Source organism: Camellia sinensis, chromosome 4 (genome assembly GCF_055761805.1).
Source record: "Camellia sinensis isolate YWXY chromosome 4, ASM5576180v1, whole genome shotgun sequence".
Taxonomy (NCBI): domain Eukaryota; kingdom Viridiplantae; phylum Streptophyta; class Magnoliopsida; order Ericales; family Theaceae; genus Camellia; species Camellia sinensis.
This window is the reverse complement of record NC_138964.1, coordinates 220,377,825-220,395,893: the sequence shown is the minus strand read 5'-3', so window position 1 is coordinate 220,395,893 and position 18,069 is coordinate 220,377,825.

Sequence of the window (18,069 nt, the reverse complement as noted above, 5' to 3'; positions counted from 1 at the left end):
TCAACCACTAAACCGCTTCAACTCTTGTATATTGATTTATTTGGACCATCTAGAATATTAAGTTTATAAGGAAAATCATATGCTCTTGTTTGTGTTGATGATTATACTAGATATACATGTGTATTATTTTTAGCACACAAAAATGAAGTTTTTTATAATTTCTTAAGACTTTATAAAAGAATTCAAAATGAAAAAAAAAAAACTTAATATTTGTAGTATTAGAAGTGATTATGGTAAAGAATTTGAAAATGATGAGTTTATTATGTTTTGTGATGAGTTTGAAATTAATCATAATTTTTCTGCCCCTAGAACTCCTCAACAAAATGGTGTAGTTGAAAAAAAAAAAAATAGAACTCTCGAAGAAATGGCTCGTACTATTCTTTATGAAAATAATTTGCCTAAATATTTTTTGGTGGAAGCCGTTAACACTGCATGTTATGTTATAAACCGTGCCATGATTAGACCAATTCTTAAGAAAACTCCTTATGAACTTTGGAAAGGTATAAAACTTAATATTAGTCACTTATATGCTTTTGGTTGTAAATGCTTTATATTGAACAACAATAAAGATAACTTAGGAAAATATGATACTAAATCGGATGAAACTATATTTCTTGGTTATTCTATGACCAGTAAAGCTTATAGAGTATTCAATAAAATAACTCTACTTGTTGAAGAATCTGTGCATGTTGTTTTTGATGAATCTAACAACATTATTTCCAAGAATCTTGTAAGTAATGATATTGTAGAAAATCAACCAAGCATAGACACCATTTATATAAAAGAAAATGAAGAAAATCCACTACGCGAACATGAAGAAGAAATGACAATGGAGAAACTTTAAGAAATATATGCTCTTCCAGAAAACGACTCAAATTTACCAAAAGAATGGAAGTATGCTCATGGCCACCCCAAAGACCTCATCATAGGTGATGCGGCGGAAGGTATAAAAACTCGTTCCTCTGTTAGAAATGTTTGTGGTAACTTAGCATTTGTTTCACAAATTGAACCAAAATCATTTTTAGAAGCTGAAAATGATAAAAATTGGATTTTATCAATGCAAGAAGAATTAAATCAATTTGAAAGGAATGAAGTTTGGTTTTTAGCTCCTCGACCTAAGGATCATTCTGTTATTAGTACAAAATGGATTTTTCGAAATAAAATAGATAAATCCGAAGTTGTTACTAGAAAATAGAGCTAGATTGGTAGCCCAAGGTTATAATCAAGAAGAACGCATTGATTTTGATGAAACTTTTGCACCAGTTGCTAGACTTAAAACTATTAGAATGTTACTTGCTTTTACATATTTTAAAGATTTTAAATTATATCAAATGGATGCTAAAAGTGTTTTTTTTAATGGGTACATTTCGGAGGAAGTTTATGTTGAATAGCCTCCTGGTTTTGAAAATCATAAATATCCGGATCATGTTTTCAAATTTTCAAAAGCCTTATATGGCTTAAAACAAGCTCCTAGAGCTTGGTATGAAAGATTGAGTAATCACTACTACAAAAACAGATAAAAATCACACTTTTTTTGTGTGATGTATGTTATTTAATCTCACCTTTTAAGTTTTATTAAAGTGTGATCTTTGGGAGTGTGATTAAAAGGGGTTTTTTTTAATAACATCTTTTAAGTGTGATTAACACCATTTAGATCACACCTTTTAAGTGTGATTAAAAATATTTAGATCACACATTTTAAGTGTGATTAATAATATTTAGATCACACCTTTTAAGTGTGATAATAAATATTTAGATCATATCTTTTAAGTGTGATTAATAACATTTAGATCACATCTTTTACGTGTGATTAATAACTAATAAAACCTGTGATAATCAACATTTAGATCACATCTTTTAAGTGTGATTAATAATATTTAGATCACATTTTTTTAAGTGTGATTAATAATATTTATATCACATCTTTTAAGTGTGATCAATAACTAATAAAACCTGTGATGATAAACATTTAGATTACAGATTTATTTTTGTACGCACATTTGAAGAATGTAATACATACTATATACTATAATTTGAATCACAACCACATATTAATGGAACTAGCGGTAACCTGTGCGATGCACGGAAAAATAAACTATATACATTTTGTGTGATATATAAATTATTCTAATCTTGAATTATATTTTAATAGCAGCAAGTCATGATGTTAGGCCATCTTGGTTGATATTAACAATAATTAATCTGCAAAATTTCACAACAAAAATTTGATATACATAAAAAATTGTTAATTATAAAGATTGTTGGGATAATAGTATTACAATCACTTGATAACATAAATAATTTGTATCAGACTATAGTGTCATGCAAAAAAAAAAAAACAAAAACAAAGCATTAAAAGAAATAAATTTTATAAGTTATCATAAATTTACTTATTTTAAATCAATGATTTATATTATTATTGTAGGAGCAAATTATGAATAAATCTCAGCTTTTAATTATAATTTGTAAGTAATCATTCTCCATAACTTGAATAATACTTGCATAGTTTCTACAACATTTAAAAAAAAAAAATCAAGATAAGAATTTCCTAGGATTATAAAAATTATATAAGAAAATAGTTTAATCCATTTTATTTATAAAAAAAAAAATGATGACAAATTATTTGAATTGTATTTGAAGAAATATAACAAATGATAGCTTTAATCATTATATACCCAAAAAAAAATTTATATAGGTTACTCAACAACAAAATGGTCAAATATAACTAAAGTCATGGACATTGAATTAAATCATGTGGGCTCTAAATTGATAATATAATCTAATAAATCAACTAATAATAAAAGAGAGATATTGACAAATATGTAGTATTTCTCTACCATCTTTGTATTATATTCATTCATTTCATATATCATATGAAAGTTTTACTTGTCTCAATCTTTCAATAAAATAAGCACAAAGAAAACAAATTTTATAAGAAATTAGTTCTAAACTTTATTATTAAAAAAACAGAAATTTCAAAGAGAAAATTTAGAGATGGGATTGAAAAAATCTATTTAATAAGGGAAGAAGGTTTTTGAAAATGTATAAAATGTATGTGAGATACATTTGATTTCAAAGGCTCAGATGAATTCTAATAAATATCAATGGTTCAAAAGAAGCTTTGATTCCCGCCCAAACGCTCATCTCTCTTTCTCCCACTTCTGCCAAACACGTCTACAGACCTGAAAAGGAAGATTGACACCCACCTTCCTCGGTAGTTTTCCCAATTTTGAGTTCCGCTCATCGCCGCCATTGAACTCAGCTCCTCGACACCCACCCTCCTCGGTCTCCTTTGAACTCGCACTCGCACCCCTCCCTCTTCGCTCGGCTCCCTTCAAACCCATCCTTCAGGTAATTTCAGTGTTTTTTAATGTTGTGTTGCGTCTCCCCTTCTCTCTCTGTGTTTGTTTTTGGCTATTAGACCGCCACCATTGAAGATCACCCACCCTTCGCACACGCACCCCTCTCGCTTCGCTTGGCTCCCTTCAAACCCATTGCTCTTCAATTCAACAGAGGTAAGTTCTTCAGTTCTTTGCTTACATTAGTTTTTGAACTGGAGAATTGTTTCTGCCTCTCCCCTTTTCTCTTTGTTTTTTTTTTACCTCTGATGGCTGTGTCTGTTTCCCTAGCATTAAGCCATTGTGGTGTTCAATTTTTCGACTGCTGTTGGGAAAGAGTCGATTGTTCTCTCACCTTCCAAGGAGACTCTGGGAAAGTGTTCAATTCCGTAAGTTTTAGGTTTTGATTTGAGTTGCTGAGAACAGCACGATGTTTTTAATTTTCTATTGTTATGAGGGATTTAGAGTTTTGAATCTACTTTTGTAATAACCCTCACGCTATCCTAACCATACTTATATGCATTCATGTGATCTTGTCTTGTAAACTTACATTTCGAGTCTTGTCCTTGTTCGTTTAAGTGTTTCAGTATGTTTTGTACCTTGCTTGGTGTGAGTTTAGCCGAAGTCGTCTTCCGTCTAGGATTACCTTGGAACCACTTTGTTTGACCTCCACCTTCGCCCTGACATATTGGCCGAGATGTCATTATCTAGGCCGAGGTGTTCATCACCAAGGCCGAGGTGTGAATCATCTAGGCCGAGATGTTACCTTTGCACCTAAGTGATCTTGTCCCGAAGAGGTATGACCTAGACCGAGGTGTGGCACATCTAGGTCAAGGTGTGGCACAGCTTAGTCAAGTGTTGTTCTTCTTAGCCGAGGTCCTTACTCGCCAGAGTGCCCATGCCGTCTTGCTTGTTGAACACACTTTGTCATAGTTTTGTCTTGTCACTCAGCCACCTTTCTGTGTAGCACCAACCAGCCGCTGCCACGTGCCTCTGTAGAGGGTTAAGTCAGCCAGCAGGCTTAGAAATGTATCATTGCTATATGTCTTTGTTTGTGAGGAGAGAGAAGCTCTAGAAGAGGAAGAAGAAGTTTAGAGTGAGAGAGTGAGTTTCGAGCTTGATTCCTAGAGATCAAACCATAGATTCGCGTATTGAGGTTAGATTCTTGATTTACTCTTGTCATTCTTATTGATCATCTAGCTACATTGCATGATCGAAACCGTCTTGCATGTCATGCATCGATTTAAAGTTGGTTTTAGAAAGAGAAAATGGTGTTCATGTGTTCATGAAAGAAAAGTCTTGTTTGATCTGGAAGTTGCATTAAGTTTCGTGTTTTTGTGTTTGTTCTCACTAGATCCTTGAATATGGGTACCCAAGTCCATGTTTTTGAACTCATAGCATGAAATCTCAGATTTAGTAATAGCAAATCACAATCTTTGCATTCATCTTCCTCATATTCATGTTCATCTTGTTCTTCAAGGAAAGGAAACCCAGATTTTTCCCGACTTCATTCCTTCGAATGTGGCCATCGAGGCCACACCTCGGCCAGGGGATGTAGAACCTCGGCCTAGACCTGGTAGCCGCCCAGCATGTTTTTCCGTGATAAAGAATTGTGTTTGTTTTGATTTGACTTAGTCTTGGGGAATGCCGAGATCATCTGCATGCATGTGAAACTTGCTTGAAAGTGCATTCAATAGACTTGCCATGTGTTTGTAGGGTTTGGACTTACCTCGACCCCGACGTTTGAAGAACTATGTGAGTGGTACTTTTAATAAACCTATGTTATAATGCTTTGATAAAGTCTTGTTTTGCTTCGTTTTGGAAAGTATTTGTAAGCATGAATGGTTATTCCTAATTGAAAAATATATTTATATTGTTTTGATGACATTCTTGGAAGTCCGTACGTGCTAAGGGACTATAAGCACTTGTAGCACAAAGTTTGGAAGTCCGTACGTGCTGGGGGACTCTAAGCATTAGTAGCACAAGTCCTTAGTGTCTGGGGACTATAATGCAATGACACCACTGAATTGAGATATCTCCCTTGTCTTGCCTTGTCTTGTCTTGCTCGCCACTGACGGTTTACCGCGTGGGTTTTGTTTGCCGAAATGTCATCACTTGAATTATAATGATGTTAGTAAGCATCCTGGGAACTTGGCAGATTTGCTAGATAGACTTGATCCATCCTTGACTTGCACTAATTATGTTATGTATTGTTTGATAAAGATCTTGAATACCAGTCATGCAAACCCCTTTATTTCTTATACCATTCACTGAGTATCCAAGCTCACCCTCTCTATATATATGTAGGTGATGAGCAGGAAGGCGGTGACGCCTAGGTGTGACTCGCAAGTTTGTTTTGGATTTTTGTCATGTCGACTTAACTTGTATTTACATCGGCAGTCTTGAAAATTATGCTTCTCGGCTTGTAATGCTTGTAATGTACGCATGTCGGCTGGAGAAGCCTTTTGATCAAGATGTAAAAAAATGTATTTTGTACTTTATTGTGTTTGTATTCAAGTTGTAATATTATGTAAAGTTGTATGCCATTCCATGTAACTTACGCACTGCTCTTATGGACCATTTGTATTTTAAGATTTTTGCTTCCGCACTTGTGAGCCCCATATATAATTATACTCTGTTTGTGTGTGAATTTTGAAAGTTGGCTTTCGGTAATCTCGGATTACTGGCCATCACGGCACCAAACTACTAGGGGCGGTTTGGGGTTGTGACAACTTTTATGTTTGTATTTATTTAATTCTTCAAATGCAAAATCAACCTACTTTGATTCCTTTGTCAAATCAACCTACTTTGAGAATTTGATGAAAGATTTCGCTCATCCTTGCTTTGGTGAAAAAATTGCCCCCCCTCGATTTTGATATAGATTTGATGAAATGGGTGGATCAGATTTTAGCATTTTTTTTTTCAAATTTGATGAAGGATTGGAAATGCTATTAAATATAGATTTTTGAATGCTGGTTGTGTTGTTAAGCTTGAAAGTCTGATAGATCTTAAATTTGGTGTTGGGTTCTGTTTTTTTTTTTTATTTCAGTTTCAATGACTTTGATTTTGGGGGTATACGGTGCTGTCAATCTACAACTTGGCTCTAATTGTTCTCTTCTAATAACACCTAATCCACTATTTGTGGAGTCTATAAAGGTAATTTGATAGCATTCATTCTCTTCTCTTTCATGGTTATTTTTCGGGATCGGTACCTGAATTGGGTTGGTTAAATATACCAGGTGGAGCAATTAGATGAAGCAAACAGTGGACCTATTCTATATGGATTTTACAAAGAGCCACCGTGTGATGTTGTAACTACTTGGTCAGAAACTCAGAGCACCTATATCCCAGCTCATCTTTACAAGGCAAGTTAGTTAATTTTGTTATGCAACATAAATATTCAAGTCAAAGGTAGTGGAGTAAATTCTTTTCTTTTTCTTTTTGTTATATGATTGGGTGTATATATTGAATGAGGGGTCTCAAATAAATATTTCGTACAGTGTGAACTCTCCGAGCTCATCTTCTCTAATCCTTATATTTGCCCAAGGTATGTTTACACTTCCTGACCAGCTTCTTCAAGGAACTACTACTTTATCCACTTTCATGCATCACTACAATCATATAATTATATCTTTAAGGCATGCTTAGAAGTCTTATAGTAATTGAATGATATGTTTTTTTTTTAATATAGTTTGAGATTTTGTATATTCTATTGTTATGATGTATTTTAGAGTGTTGTTCTCATAATTTTGGATACAATTTTGCTGTACATATGTTCATGCACACATATATATAAAAGCAAAACTACCCATTTTGATTCTTTTGTCAAATCACGAGTAACGAGCCGTTGATTTGAGTTGCTTACAGTTTGATGTTTTGTATATTCTGTTGTTATGAGCGATTTAGAGTGTCATTCTCATAATTTTGAATACAATTTTGTTATACATATGTTTATACACACACATATATGTATTTACTTCATTGTTCAAAAGCAAAAGCTACCCATTTTGATTCTTTTGTCATTCTCCTCAGTTCTGAAGACAGAGTCTCCTCAGGTCGGTCTCTCTTCCTTTTTTTTTGGTATTTTCAGTTCTTTGTGGGTCATTTAATTTGGGGTTTATTTTTATTTCCTCTTTTTTTAGAATGCTTTATTAATTTGGGTTGCTATTCTTTTTCTTAATCTAGGTTTATTTCCTGTTCTTGAACTGGTTTGTCTATATGGTTGTGGTGAAGATCACCATTAAGTGTATGAACACCACTGCTTTGTCATGTGAACCAACTGTTTGACAAAATGATTATGAGAGAAAAAAAAATACCAATACCCACATTTCTGCACTTTTTTAAATTAGTTGTTGCTTTTGAAAAGGTTTGCACATTGCATTGTTCTTCAAAACTTGCTCAATTTATTGCTTTGTCATGTGAACCAACTATTTGACAAATTGATTATGTGAGAAAAAAAAAATACTGATACTTACATTTCTGCACTTTTTTAATTAGTTGCTGCTTATGTGGTTATTGGGTTATACAAAATTTGTCATTGTATTGTTCTTCAAAACCTGCTCAATTGCATCTAATTGCATCTAAGGTCCAACCTTGAGCTTTTGATAGTTTGCTGAGCATCAATCCTAAGGTGGATTATTCTTGATTTTAGCGCTCTGTTTGTTTCAAGGGAAAACATTTTTTCGTATTTTCTGGCGTTGGGTTCGAAGAAAAATAAAAGTTGACGGAGAAAATCTTACCGATGCTACTATACTACCACTGCCACAACCACTAATCGTACCACTAATATAACAACGGAAATTAGTTTGAAAGTCTTAACCATAGGAAAATGTTTTGTACGGAAAACAATTTGGAATTTTTTTCCTGTAAAACGCTTTTTGTCGAAACAAATGGAGCGTAGAATTCAAACGGTACAATGGTCTAGATTTTATCCCAGTTTGTACCAGTCGCCTTTATTATTTACTATTGGATGTAATATTTCCAGTGATAAGAAACTACTCCACCTTTAACTGGCCACCTTTCTTCGTAGATTATGCATCTCTAAGTCACAATGATTTTTTGTGGTTGTATCATAAATGAAAGTTAGATATTACAAAATCTGATTACTATAACCAAATGTTTTTAGTTTGAAAATCCATTAGAATGCATATGCAAAACCTGCTTATGTGGTTATTGGGTTATACAAAATTTGTCATTGTATTGTTCTTCAAAACCGGCTCAATTGCATCTAATTGCATCTAAGGTCCAACCTTGAGCTTTTGATAGTTTGCTGAGCATCAATCCTAAGGTGGATTATTCTTGATTTTAGCGCTCCGTTTGTTTCAAGGGAAAACATTTTTTCGTATTTTCTGGCGTTGGGTTCGAAGAAAAATAAAAGTTGACGGAGAAAATCTTACCGATGCTACTATACTACCACTGCCACAACCACTAATCGTACCACTAATATAACAACGGAAATTAGTTTGAAAGTCTCAACCATAGGAAAATGTTTTGTACGGAAAACAATTTGGAATTTTTTTCCAGTAAAACGCTTTTTGTCGAAACAAATGGAGCGTAGAATTCAAACGGTACAATGGTCTAGATTTTATCCCAGTTTGTACCAGTCGCCTTTATTATTTACTATTGGATGTAATATTTCCAGTGATAAGAAACTACTCCACCTTTAACTGGCCACCTTTCTTCGTAGATTATGCATCTCTAAGTCACAATGATTTTTTGTGGTTGTATCATAAATGAAAGTTAGATATTACAAAATCTGATTACTATAACCAAATGTTTTTAGTTTGAAAATCCATTCGAATGCATATGCCACTCAGGGCAGATGCCCTGTATCAGAAGTATAATGGCCTCATCTCCTCCACTCCACCCACTTTATTTGCAAAGTTTTTTAATGGGTTTTTCATATTGTTAGTTATGTTATATATGCCAATCTATGTATTTTATCAAGTTTTTATGTATGCACTGTTTAGTTCCTCAAACATGTATGCATTCAGTTTCCAATATATTAAAATGGTTAAGATATTAAAAAAATTCAATGAAAACAAAAGAAACACGAAAAACGAAAAAGTAGAATTTTCTGAAAAGTGAATTTTGAAAACTGAAATCAAATAGTGTTATGAGCTGAAATTCTTGGAAAATAAGATTGACAGACTTTTTATTTTTTAAAGTTTGAAGAGAGAATTTATTTGATTATATTATGTAAACCCTCGAAAATGAGTACTATTCATTCACAGTATAACATCTTCAGAAATTGAATCAAATAGTGAAATAAAGAATGCATTACACCATGACTTGCTTTAGTTGCCTTCACTATAATGGCTGATACACTTCATTATTGCTTATAAAATGGTTGATGAAACAGTTTTTATTTTGTTTTATTTTTTTGACATAAATTTATGTTTGGACCTTCTAAGTGATAAATGGTGAACTTCATAATACTTATGATTATAACGGATTTTGATTTTGGTTTTAATTTCATCTCTAAAAAATTGTTGTGCTTCGATTTTAATTTCATCATTGATGGGTCTAAAATTATATAATGGAACAAACATTTTTCAGTTGAAGTACAACAATTATGGACAATATCACTATTTTTGGTTAAGTAATTTTTTTTTTCCTCCATATAAATTTTAGTATCTCTCTTATAATGTAAGGCCTATTTATTTATTTATTAATTTATAATGTAAGGCCTATTTTCTTCTAATAAATGCTTTTTCTCTCATACTTTATACGTGGATGGAGACTTACACTGAACCGTAATATCAAAAAAGAAATACTTTTTTTTCCTTATTTATGTGTATAAAGTTTACTTATCACTCTAAAGTTTTTGTATATATAGATTCAATTTCTTCAAGAAAGAAATGTTTATGTTGTTGTCTGCGATGAGCGTGACCTTAATACTATTCGCTTTCATGAGGTAAGCCTAAAAGTAACTTATTTTCGCATGAATTTTCCTCTCATTTTATAAATAATTTATAAATATATTCTACTTATTTTTTTTATAGGCAAATGCAAATGAAAAACACAAAAGCAATATCAAATGAGACAAAAAATGTTATCTCTTCTGGCAAAGGAAAGGAACATGCGTATCTCGTGGTATGGTTTCTCAACATTTTAAAAAGTTTGTTTTTCGAATATGTATTCATTTTTTTTTAATATTGATTTTTTAAAGAATTGCATAGTGTCTATACTCTTTTTTATGTACATTTTTAAAAAGTTTCTTTTTCCAATATTTATTCAATTCTTTTGACTGATTGTGAAATATTTTTTTAAACCATGTTAAAGTAAGCTTTTTTACAAAATGCTAATGCATTTGTATGAACACTAATTTGAACCCATGTTGCATTTAAGAGAAGAAAACGAAAAATGAAAAGGAAATTATAGAATATAATTTTTTTAATTTTATTTTCCTTATAAGAAGTTCTTAAGGAAAGAAGAAAAAGACAACAATCAAATTTAATATAACCATCAAGCAGAGGGAAAAGGAACGTATAAAACAGTACATGCTAATATTCACATTTTGCGTACCCAAAGATCTACTACCCACTGACCTCTAGGCATACACTTGGGCTTTTGGATTTAGAAACTTTGCAAGGGTAGTAGAGGTCAACAGAATTTCACTCACTGATTAATCTAGATATGGGTTATGAATTACATCGTGCCTTTAGGCATAGGCATAAGCTACAGATCTTTCCAAACAAAAATTATGAGAGATACATTTGGTATTAATCTAGATATGGATTAATCTATATAATAAGTCACAAAGGTTTTTGAAAATGTATACAAATGTCTGAGAGATACATTTAATTTGGACGGCTGAGATGTCTAAAATGTTTAGATCAATGGGTGGTTCCCGCCCACATTTCATTTCATTTGCCTGTATCTATCCTCCGTCTCCCCCATACCCTCTATCTACCATCTGTCTTCCCATACCCTCTATCTACCTTCCTTCTCTATCTCCTTCTCTATCTACCATCTGTCTCCCCATTCCTACTCTACACTAACTCTCCCCTCAGTATCTACCTTCCCTCTCTATCTCCATTTTTTGTTCTGTTTTTGTGTTTTTGGGTTTATCTTATTGTATTGGACCAACTGGTATATACGGGTGAGTTATACGGTTTGGATTTTGTATTGGGTGTGTGTAGATTTGGATTACACGAGTGATATGCAGATTATTATGGTGTTTTCTGGGCGTGTGCAGATTTGAATGATATATATATATTTGCAACAGATTTGGATGATATAGATATATGGAAAAGAAATTCTGCACTGACTTTAACCAATTCTGCAAAGAAATTCAGACAAATGATATATATATTTAGTTATAGGGATTATATTAGACAAATCCATAGTATTTATATCAGACAAATTCTGTACAGACCAATATATGGAAAAGTATTTTTAACTGCTGGGTTCAATAGAGTTATTGAAAACATGACTTTAACCAATTCAGTATTATTATTTAGTGTTGAAAACATGACTTTGATTGCTGGGTTCAAGAGAACTGAGTCGGGTAATTGAAAACATGACTTCTGTATTCTCTCATTTTTATCTTAATTGAAAACATGACTTTAGTATTCTCTCATTGATTCGGGTAATTGTTCTTCTTCTTGAATTTTTTTTTCCTCTCTCAGCTTTTTCCTTCATCAGAGCTTTTGTGGATCACTCTGACCACTCTCACCGTTGTTCACTCCGGCTGTGACATCACTTTGGTTGCTCGGCTATTCACTTCGGCTGCTCGACATCCTGCTCGGCTGCTCGGTTAGTTTATTACTTTGGTTCTTATTTTTTTCTGCTCGGCTGCTCAATGCTTTGGTAACGTTTGGTTGCTCGACATCACTCGTTTTCCTCTCTCAGCTTTTGTTATTTCTTTTGTTATTGCTTTGCTTTGATATTGAGCCAACTGATATATACGGGTTAATTTTTTTCTTTTCTATTGAGCCAACTGTTCTGTTTTGTTAAAGAAAATAGTTGCTTTGTTAAAGAAAAAATAGTTGATATTGACCCAACTGCTTTGTTTTTTTATCTCTTTTGTTGCTCTGTTAAAGAAATAACAAAAGAAAAAAACTGTTTTTTTCTTTTGTTAAAGAGTAGTTGCAAAGGCTATGTTTTTTATCACCAAAATCACCAAAAATTCTGCTAAATGTTTTTATTACTGTTTTTTGTCACCAAAATCACCAAAAATTATGCTCAATGTTTTTTTATTCTGTAATTAAAAATTCAATTTTTTATTACTGTCAACTGTTTGCATTAGTGATGAAAGACAAAAATTCTGCTCAATGTGTTTACTGTTATGAGAGACAATTTTTATGTTTTTCCAAAAATTCTGCTCAATATGTTTTTTCCAATAATATATATGGATGTGAGTATGAATTTAGATGTTATGAGAGACAATTTTTATCATTACATGAATATTCAATTAAGTGAATTTTTATCATTTCATGCTCACATTCAATTTTTATCATTCCATGAATATTTATCATTAATTGAATAGTTGGTCTAGATGATGATATGTGAGCATGCATATATATTATGAGGGACAAAAATTCTGCTCAATGTGTTTACTGTTATGAGAGACAATTTTTATGTTTTTCCAAAAATTCTGCTCAATATGTTTTTCCAATAATATATATGGATGTGAGCATGAATTTAGATGTTATGAGAGACAATTTTTATCATTAGATGAATATTCAATTAAGTGAATTTTTATCATTTCATGCTCACATTCAATTTTTATCATTTCATGAATATTTATCATTAATTGAATAGTTGGTCCAGATGATGATATGTGAGCATGCATATATATTATGAGACACAAAAATTATGCTCAATGTGTTTACTGTCAAGATATTTGTCTAGGTATATAATTTATTTGGTGTCTGACATACACCAAAACAATATATAATCTTTATTTGGCTCAAACTCAACATCACACTAGCCACTCCTGAACTAGATGAATCTCTCACCATCTCAAATGTTGCTTGAGGAAACCTGCCATCTTCGCCTACCAGGGCCAATTATAGTCCCTCTTTTGCCTTCTCTTTGTGGCAGCAACCCCCATGATATAGTTTGTAACGCCCTCAAAATAATAACATTTAAACCCATCAGTAGAGACATGCATTGATATATAAAAACTCCACATTCTTCTATTCATCAGAATTCCATTACAAAAAGTATTACATGTTAACGACAAAAGCAAATGCCCTAAGGGCTTACAGCTTTCCAAGTTAACACTTGGTTACAATAAAAGAGTACTAACTCATTTACACATTAAGCCCTTGGCTTGAATTTACATGTAATACATCAAAAAGAAATAAGACAACAAAAGTGTGTCCGCCTCTAGCCTCCCAAGCTATGTCCTTGGAGGTGGCATGCTACCTGTACCTGAAAATGATATTCCCATATAGGGTGAGCCACAGCCCAGTAGAGATATGCTAAACACAGTATGAGCAATGACTAAGACATTAAGTGTTCAATTTCCATAAACCAATTCATAATCCATTTCCATTTCTTATCAATTTCACAATTTCCATCAATGGCTCAGAACCTGGCCAACCACCTATATGAGACCAAGACTCATATTAAACGTTTTCCATTTTGTTACAATAGATAAACACACAGGTTATATCAATATCTCAACAGATAAGCATACAAGCTATATCCACATTTCAACAGATATGCATATTAGCTATATCAACACTTCCCATGACAAGCATATGAGCTGTATCAACACTTCCAATGACAAGCATATGAGCTGTATCAACACATTATCTGACAAGCATATGAGCTGTATCAGTGGAGTCCATCCCCTATCTCCTCCCACACAACATCCGGTTTAGAGGTCTATCCCCTATCTTCCCCTAAACCGTGGAGTACATCCCCTATCTCCTCCCACACACACAATGCATATATACACAAAGGTCATATACACAATCAATCAATGCATAACATTAATGTATTCTATCAACCGTCATACTCTATGACATATCCAATTGATTAGTTTTAGTTTGCCTAATCATCATGCATTGTCTACAACAATCAAAACTACCCTCCACCGGTAGCCCAAGCAGTTATTTCTAAACAGATAATAAAAGCTCTAACAGATAAAATATCAATGTTTTCAAAAATGGGCGATTAACAAAATCCAACTCTACTATTCTACCATATAATGAGTTAACTTCATTATTTCCAACTCAATTCCAAATATCAACATTTTCCCCAAATTAATTATACCAATTAATTTACACAACGAATTAGGGCTTTCTCCCCCATTTTCCAATATCAACCCAATGGCCCATATATCAACGATCAACATCAATATCGCTATTTTGAAACTCAAAATACTCATTTTAGAATCAAAATAATAAAACCCTCTTTGACATTTTGAAACCCTAAGTCCCAAAATTTCCCAACTTCAACACTTAATCAAAATCACCAAAAATCTATGTTAAAGACCATAAAAGTGAGTAGGAATCCCTACCTCAATTTCGGAGCCCAAGAGGAGAAGATGTAGAAAACTAAAATGCTCCAAACTCCAAGATTCACGGATCAAAACGAAGCCCTCGACGATCAACACAACTTTTACAAAGGGCAAAGGTGAGGAAATCACTCCTACTAGATCAATACCTAGAGAGAATGTAGAGCTCTAGAGTGAGAAGCTCAACAATGGTGTTTTTGGAAAAGTAAGAGAGAGAAATGAATGTGAAAAAGTGATTTGAAAAGCCAAAACACGGAGCTTTAACCCAGTCGCCCCGCTCGAGCGTCACTCACAGACTCCCGCTCGAGCGTCAACAATCCCGCTCGAACGGCGGATACACACTCCCAGAACTTTTACAGAACCAGGCCTCCGCTCGAGCGTCAAACCTCCCCGCTCGAGCTTCACACACAACATCCCGCTCGAGCGTCAAAACTCCCGCTCGAGCGCACAACACTACAGAGGAGATACTGGAAGATGGAAAACTACGCTCGAGCTTCGGAAACCCCACTCGAGCGGACAGATAATAACGAAGGGCCCGCTCGAGCGTCAAAATCCTCGCTCGAGCGTGAAGGCCAAAATCTGGGCAACTACACTTGGTTCCTAAGCTCAACCAACCTGTTATACACCTGCCCAACACAACCCAAGACTCAAATACAAAGAGTAAAGGATGTAAACGAGATGTACACAACAACCAATGAAAAGGGAAACCGGGATCGCTATAACCTCCCCCCCTTAAAGAATTTCATCCCCGAAATTAAACACAAGTTTTTCAAAAACAGGTTTTCTCCATTCTCAACAATATTACAACATAATATTAGATAACCCGACCCATTACCGGTCAATTCCATCTCTTTTCAAGAGGCATTTCACAACATATATTACAAGTGCATTATCAACATGCAATTTTCTTCCATTTCCAACCATTCCCAACATACATGGTTCACAGTTCATATCATAATCAATATACATGATACAACTCCAATTCTACAATATAGCCAACATATGCAGTATCATAAACAACTCCCATATCAAGGTAAGTTCTACAACATACTCCCATTTAACCAAAACATTACCAATGTTTTACAACTTAAGACATATATAAAGCTCTTAAGTCCAACAACATTACAAAATCTAAATACAAGATTACTCATCAATAAACAAGTTCGGATATTTCTCGCGAACCTCCAACTCACGTTCCCAAGTGGCTTCCTCCACTCCGTGATGTTTCCACAAAACCTTTACCAAAGGGATGGTCTTGCCACGCAGGACTTGATCCCGCCTATCCAAGACCCGAACCGGTCTCTCCTCATACGAGGCATCCTCATCTACCTCTAAGTCGGTCCAATCTAACACATGCGATGGATCCGGCTCATACTTCCGAAGCATACTCACATGAAATACGTCATGAACTCCGGACAACTGTGGCGGCAACGCTAAACGATAAGCAACTTCCCCAATCCTCTCAAGGATCTCAAAGGGACCAATAAATCGAGGGGATAACTTCCCACTCTTCCCAAACCTCATCAACCCCCGCCTAGGTGATATCTTCAGAAAGACATGATCATCTATCTCAAACGCCAAAGGCCTCCTCCTATGGTCAGCATAAGATTTCTAACGACTCTGGGCTGTAACAAGCCTCCTACGGATAAGTTCAACTTTCTCCGTCGTCTCCCTAACCAACTCCGGACCTAACAAAGGTGTATCACCCACCTCGGCCCAACAAACTGGAGACCTACACGGTGGGCCATACAAGGCCTCAAACGGTGCCATACCGATACTCGACTGAAAACTGTTGTTGTAGGCGAACTCCACCAATGGTAAATGCCTCTCCCACGTCCCACTAAAGTCAATGACACAACCCCGAAGCATATCCTCAAGGATCTGAATAGTACGCTCGGACTGCCCGTCAGTCTGAGGGTGATAAGCCGTACTAAAGGTCAACTTAGTGCCCAAGGCACTCTGCAAACTCTGCCACAACCTAGCAGTAAAACGATGATCTCTATCTGAGACGATCGTCACTGGGACCCCGTGCAATCTCACTACGTCCCGAATATACAAGTCGACGAGATGATCTACCGAATCTCTCACACGCATGGGAGTAAAGTGCGCCGACTTAGTCAACCGGTTTACAACCACCCAAATAACATCACTACCCCGCTGGTGACATGCTCCCACTTCCACTCGGTAATAGGCAAGGGTTGCAACAAACCCGCTGGCCTCTGATGCTCGGCCTTCACTTGCTGACAAGTAAGGTACTTCGACATGAAAACTGCTACATCCCTCTTCATACCTCGCCACCAAAACTGGCGACCCAAATCATGATACATCTTAGTGCCTCCCGGATGCACCGCAAGGCGCGAATGATGGAACTCTCAGAGTACCTCCCCTCGGCAAGACTCCGGCACAAACAAACGGTCTCGGTATCTCACACTCTGGTCGGGATACACCGACAAACCCTTCTCCACCTTCCCACTTGAGATCTTCTCTCGGAGGGATTCTACTTCAAGGTCACCTCTCTGTGCCTCTAACACTTTAGTCACAAGTGTAGGCTGCGCAACAACAGAAAACAAGGCCGCAGCCTCAACAGATTCACCTAGATGCAAATCAAACTCGCCAAGTGTACCCAACATCTCCCATTCCCGGATGGCTATACAAGCTACATCACTAATGGATTTTCTACTAAGGGCATCGGCCACAACATTGGCCTTTCCCGGGTGATAGTGCAACTCAAAATCGTAGTCCTCAATGAACTCCATCCATCTCCTCTGCCTCAAATTCAAGTCCCTCTGGGTAAACAGGTACTTCAAACTCTTGTAGTCCGAGAACACCTCAAACCTCTCACCATACAGGTAGTGCCTCCAAATTTTCAAGGCAAAGATCACGGCTGCTAACTCTAGGTTGTGAGTAGGGTAATTCTTCTCGTGAATTTTCAACTGACGTAAGCCATAAGCTACCACTTTCCCCTCTTGCATTAACACACAACCCAAACCCTCTCGTGAGGCATCACAATAAACCGCATAACCCAACCCTCTCTCCGGAATAATCAAAATCGGAGCGGTGGTCAATCTAACCTTCAACTCTTGGAACGACTTCTCACAAGCCTCATTCCACACAAACTTGACCCCTTTCCGTGTCAATCTAGTTAACGGCGAAGCTAGCCTGGAGAAATCTTTCACAAACCGACGGTAATACCCAGATAATCCCAGAAAACTGCAGATCTCAAACACACTCTTAGGCTGTGCCCAATCTTGCACT